Here is a 6401-nt window from a genome sequence, read left to right as displayed (position 1 = left end):
GACTCTGACCCCCTTAGTCGTCTTAATCAAAACTTATTTTTCACAGATCAGAGAATAAACAAGGCCTATAAGTCAGAAAGAACTTTTGGAAAACTGACGATTTCAGCTAATTTAACGCTCCGGAACTCATTGTCACAATGCATAGAAATAGCGGACACCGGATTCACTCCCATTCCTGCTTCAATATAAGTTAACACATGTCCGGGCATGCTGGGAGCAATCATGTCCTACGCAACCATGGGCCGTAAAGTTTCATTTTTCCACTGTTTTTCTGGTTATTGGCAGAAGCTCTGGATTTGGTTTTATGCACTGAGATTCAACTAATCAATCAAAAACATCCAAAGCTGTGTTATTAATTTATCGTGGTTTATAAAAGTAGACGGGAAAGCTATTTAACACCTTTTATTGTCTTATCAGTATATCATCGCTTCCCAGACTTTGGGTACTGGGTCAGGGTGTGGGAAATAAAACATAAATGTTCTACAATCCTCACTATAAAAACGCGGATGTCATCCTCTTTTAATATTCCAATGTTTATTGAGGACTTGTTTTATGTATGTAGGTAGTGTGTATCGTGCATTGTAAACCCAAAACCAGTTTAACCCACCAAATAACGACACGGAGACCGAAATTGGATAAAGCAGGCCACAGCACAATTTTATTATAAAACCATAAAACACTGTGTTGGCCCAAAACACCATAAACCAATAAGAATAATATACAATAACCGATAAATAATAAATACAAATATACAAATATACATAACACATTACCGTAACATATTCAAAACATAACCAACACAGGAACCGAATTAACCCCGTCCTTGCCGGCCTCTCACACTGCACAATCCAGACCACAGGTACTCACCTCCCCCCTCGTCCAAACAAAATTGACAGCTACCTTTCGCTGCCCCACCACCAATGCTAACCACCAGCCGTCCAACAAGCTCGGTGGGCACGTCCAATAAAACACCAGAGGTTAGGGGAGGATTGAGCCTTCCATTACACCAGCATCCAAACTCCATCACTTACCAAAACCAGACCGGCAAGGACACACAAACCGCCAGCTGTGACAAAAGAAAGAAAGGTAGTACACAAGAAATAGGGAGGGAGGGTGGGAAGCAGGTAAGACTGTTGGCCGTGCCTGTAAAAAAGGACAGTGACCGGGGTCACCCAGAGGGCACCTTATATCACCTAGGGTCTCCCACCCCTCAATTAACATACCCCAATCAAAACACGGACATGCCCTGAGCATGCACTAACCCACACACATACATGCTCCCTGTCCATTTAGCTACGCTGATTCCCAGGGGCCTTAACTGATGTATTATACTCTGAAATAAATGAATTCCAAAATCTCTAAGGTTATTTTTTTTCTGTAAAATTTCTGATGGTTCTAAGGTTTCAGCCACTTTTTGGACCTTGACTAACAACTCTGGGCCTTAATTCTTGTTTAGAAATTTTGCTGAATTGGTTGGAATCCCCTAGATTTCCAAATACCCATAAACATGTCGGCATAACTCCCCGTGACGGAACTACAAATTAGTAAATAAAACTCCACCTCAAAATAAATTCAATGGCTTCTTAAATGTATTTCCCATATTTGTATCTTCCACATCTGATCCATTGCTCTGATTCCCTTTTGATGATCTATGGGCAGTCTGGGCGCCAGGACTGGCATTCTGTTGCCTAGAATCTATGCCTGCAGTTTCCATGCATTATTTATTTGATCTATGCCTTCAATGCTATGTTTGCTTATTATTTTTCAGTTGATCTATACCCGCACAGCTGGGTTTGTGTGATATGCAGTGGATCTGTACCTGTAATGCCGTGTTTCCATGTGTTGTATGTTTGAACTACATGGGGAGAGGAAAAGAGACGTGTAGTACCATGAAAGAAGGGACAAATGGACTCTTGGGGTTATGACAGGGGGATGCCACAGGGGTGGCCCGGCACAGGTCGCCTGAACACCTAAGGCCGGCCCTGCCCATTCTTCAAATTTACTTAAATCACTTGTCATTTTGCAGATCTGTTGCAGATCTTTACATCGTCTGCAAAAATACAAAGACGATTACAAAGAGCTTCTGTAGTATTGCTGATAAAAATATTTAGTGCTCCCTGAAGGGCCCCACTAGTAACAAGACCTTCCTCTGAATATACATTGTTATGTCCCATACATAAATATTCCATCCCATAGTGTGCGTTCAATACAGCAACAAATACAAACAAAAGAGGACATTTAAAAAAAATAAATGAACCGTGACTCCTACGACTCAGCTCTGGTGAGAGGTCAACGCCATGAACATGTTTTTACTTTAATTAGAAGTTTCCACACGTGTTCACTTATAAGTTTTGTCTTCATGCCGTACATGAGTGGATTTATCATGGGTGGAACGAGGAGGTACAAATCTGATAGAATAATGTGGATATAGGATGGAATGTGTTTGCCGTAACGGTGAGATAAAAAGGAGAAGATACCCAGGGTGTAAAAGCTTAGAAAGACACAGATATGGGGCGTGCACGTGTTAAATGCCTTCACTCAAGCTTCTGTGGATGGGAGTCTGTAGACTGCTTGGAAAATCCTGCCATACGACAGAGAAATAAATAGAAGATAATTTCCTACGACAACAAAAGCCGCCAGTAGACCCCACGCGCTGTTCACACGGATGTCCGTGTCGACAAGTTTCACCACAGCCATGTGCTCACAGTAAGAGTGAGAGATAATATTAGTCTTGAACGACTTAAACCGTTTGACCAAAAGAAGACATGGAGCAATCAAAACTACTGGCCGGACAGACAACATAACGATGATTTTCACTATGAGTCTGCTGGTCACGATGGAGGAATATCTGAGAGGTTTGCAGATGGCGACGTACCGGTCAAACGCCATTGCCAGTAACAGCCCAGATTCAATGATTGTGAAGGAATGGAGGAAAAACATTTTGGACTAGACAAACATCAAAAAGGATGAGTCTGGAACTGGAGAAGAAGATGGACAACATTTTAGGGACTATGCTGACACCCAGCAGGATGTCATTGGATGCTAATAACATGAGAAATATAAACATTGGCCCATGGAGACTGTGAGAATGTGAGATGACGACCACTAATGTCATGTTTCCTATCACAGAAATTATATAGCTCAAACAGACGACAATACTGACCCAACGCTGTGAATCCTGCAGGTCAGGAATTCCGACCAAGATGAAGAAAGTCGGGTAGAAGGAGGTCACATTGTAGGCAGACATAGCCAAAAATGGAGCCGGCCTCTGTATAATGTATAGTTGAATCAGTGAGACGGTAGTTATCACTACTGAGGATGCCTGATTGGGCGAAACGCGTCTGTGTGTCGACATCATTACGCCTTTCAGCTGGATAAAAAAGAGAGACTCTGATACTTGCGAAATAGATCTACAACGTGAGCATATTGCATTTTGTTATATATAATAAATTTTTCTTGCGCTTTTCATTTTGCCTCTCCACCTGTATTTCGTCACTAATACACCGTTGTACGGATTGAAAACCGATTGAGGGATAGAAACTGAGGAGCGATACTCTTGAGGAACACTGCTGCCAGAATCCCTCTACCTGTTGTGTGCCCAAATATGTCCGAGCAAGCTGATTTGTTCACACCTATGTGAGTGTGATATTACCCTGGGGGGAGCTTTTGATACACAATTATTTCAAAACGGAAAGCACTATGATTTTTGTTTGCTCTTTATTTTTATTTTACATGCCAATACGTTCCTGTTACAAAACTGATGTACGTCTTGTTTATACAATCAATATAAATATAAGTATTTCATAACTGGTTTTTTTTGTGGGATACACACTGTGTTGGTATTTTTGGTGGAAATTATTCAGATAGTTGTCACTTCATAAGCCCAATATTTGTTTCCACACAGCACTTTGTCTTTCACTGAATCAATAATAGAAAGTTAAATCAGTGACCGGCCCCTGTATAATGTATAGATAAATCAGTGACAGGCCCCCTGTATAACAGAAAGGTAAATCAGTGACCGGCCCCTGTGTAATGTATAGATAAATCAGTGACCGGCCCCTGTATAATGTATAGATAAATCAGTGACCGGTGTTACAGGGTCACCGTACCCAAGGCTGGGTCCCCCTGTTTGAGGGCTGAGGAATCACCAGTCAGTCCCTCATACGGATAGCACTCAGCTATCCACGGATCATCCAGACCACCATTCGTAGCAAACCAAGAAGAACTCTCTTTATTACAAACACACAGAACTTTATACAATCTCAATGCAATGTGTACCGAACCCAACCCCCAATCCCATCAGCCACATCCCATCACAAATCCCATCAGTATACAGGGGATGTATCAGGTGAGGGGATTACAGAATACAATGGGTTCCCCCACCTGTGTTATCCCCCCCTGTAGTGCGGGTGCCGTCTGGGCAGACAGGGCTGTGTTGGCTGATTAAGAGCCCCAGCCAGATTATAGGATCGTCTCTTTGAAGGCTGGGGCTGAATCCACATCAGTCTCTGGGCCGGTTACACAATAAACACAATATAATATATTACCGGGTCACAGTATACAGAACCGGACACAAAAGTGCTCCGTGACCCGGCTAAACTTCATATGACACATGAGCCAGCTAGCCTGGCCCTGTCACAACCGGCCCCTGTATAATGTATAGATAAATCAGCAAGGCGACCCCAGTATAATGTATAGATAAATCAGTGAACCGACCCCTATATAATGTATAGATAAATCAGTAAACGGAGCTCTTTCTGTTTTTTTGTTGCAGCTGTAACTCTTCCTCCAGATCAGGAATCAGCTCTCACGGCTTTTATCTAATTCAGAGATGTTTTGGTTATTTGTAAATTAATAAAATTCATTATTTCTGTTGAAGTGACCCCCCGGCAGGAATTCAGATAATCAGCACCAACAGCGCAAACTGAGACATGTATGACTAAGTATGCTGCCCTCAAAAAGTATACTGCCCCCACAAAGCGATAGTACTGCCCTCTCAGAGTATGCTGCCCCCACTCACTGACTTTACTGCCCTCATTGACTGACTTTACTGCCCACACAGACTGACTCTACTGCCCTCACAGGATATACTGCCCCCAATAAGTGATAGTACTGCCCTCGCAAAGTATGCTTTACTGCTGACTTTACTGCCCTCACAGGATATACTGCCCTCACTGACTGACTTTACTGCCCTCACAGGATATACTGCCCTCAGTCACAGGGCCAACAGCTCCTCTAACAGCAGTCTCTAAGACACCATAACAGACAAACCCCTTTTCCCTCACTACCTTGGAACAAACCACCTCAGGCAACAGGTGAGATATATTCTCCCATAGAACAAACCACTTCAGACAGTAAGGGGTGGAATCTATTCTCCTCAGTATCCTGGAACAAACCACTTCAGACAGTAAGGGGTTTACACTTTAAAATGTAAGGACACAAAAAACGAATGTTGTCAATTATATTTCACACATTTCTAAACTGTATTTCAACTGGTAAACCTAGAAATCTGAAAAAATAAATGATTAACTTATAAATAAATAAGGTTAAATGAATAACATTTACTGAACAGCTATGGTACAGCGTAACTCCCATCACTATATACTAAGCCAGACATTGATGTGGGCAGCCTCTGCCCCTGAATCAGCTTGCCTGTGCCAACTCATCTTCTGAATCAGCCTGCCTGTGCCACCTCTGCCCCCGAACCAGCCTGCCTGTGCCACCTCTGCCCCTGAATCAGCCTGCCTGTGCCACCTCTGCCCCTGAATCAGCTTGCCTGTGCCACCTCTGCCGCTGAATCAGCTTGCCTGTGCCACCTCTGCCCCTGAATCAGCCTGCCTGTGCCACCTCTGCCCCTTAAGTAGCCTGCCAGTCCCATTGGTGCCCCTAAACACTTAACTCACTCACTCACTCAGGGGAAGCAGGAACCTGGGTGGGAAAGGAGTTTCCTCACACAGCGTCCGTGCTCCACAGCAGTAAGCTGCGGGCCTGCGTTAGGTGGCCGTTCGGTTTCCCGGTAGGAAGATAATTTTTTGTGCTTTGGTGGCTTCTTATATTATTGGAATAATTTTATAGAAAACCTACGGTAGGCCTGAGATAGAGCCCAGAAATACGCCACGAAAATAGTGAAAAATAACAGAAATATAAACATCTATATACACTTATAATATTGTGACACTAATTACCGTAATTGCTCAACCCCCCCAAAAGATGAATATTAATTTAGGAAAAAAAGAATTAGCCTGAATAGAAGACGACCCTCTAGGAAAAAAGTTTTATTAGTAAATATTTAATTAATGTAAACTATTTTCATATTTTAAAAGACTATGATTGAGAAAAATGCATTTCTTGTTTTATTGCCTGCCCCCAGTTATGCACATCTGGCCCCCCGGCTTGCCACT

At 42.8% G+C, this 6401-nt stretch overlaps 1 pseudogene; it reads right to left on the bottom strand.

The window, feature by feature from the left end:
- Nucleotides 1–2289: 2289 nt before the first annotated feature.
- LOC149272926 (olfactory receptor 52A5-like) lies at nt 2290–3247 on the bottom strand (annotated as a pseudogene).
- Nucleotides 3248–6401: the final 3154 nt, after the last annotated feature.

The sequence above is a fragment of the Sceloporus occidentalis genome, unplaced genomic scaffold (assembly GCF_023333645.1).
Source record: "Sceloporus occidentalis isolate IW3139 unplaced genomic scaffold, rSceOcc1.0.p SCAF_403, whole genome shotgun sequence".
Classification (NCBI taxonomy): domain Eukaryota; kingdom Metazoa; phylum Chordata; class Lepidosauria; order Squamata; family Phrynosomatidae; genus Sceloporus; species Sceloporus occidentalis.
This window is presented reverse-complemented; position numbering and strand designations above follow the sequence as displayed.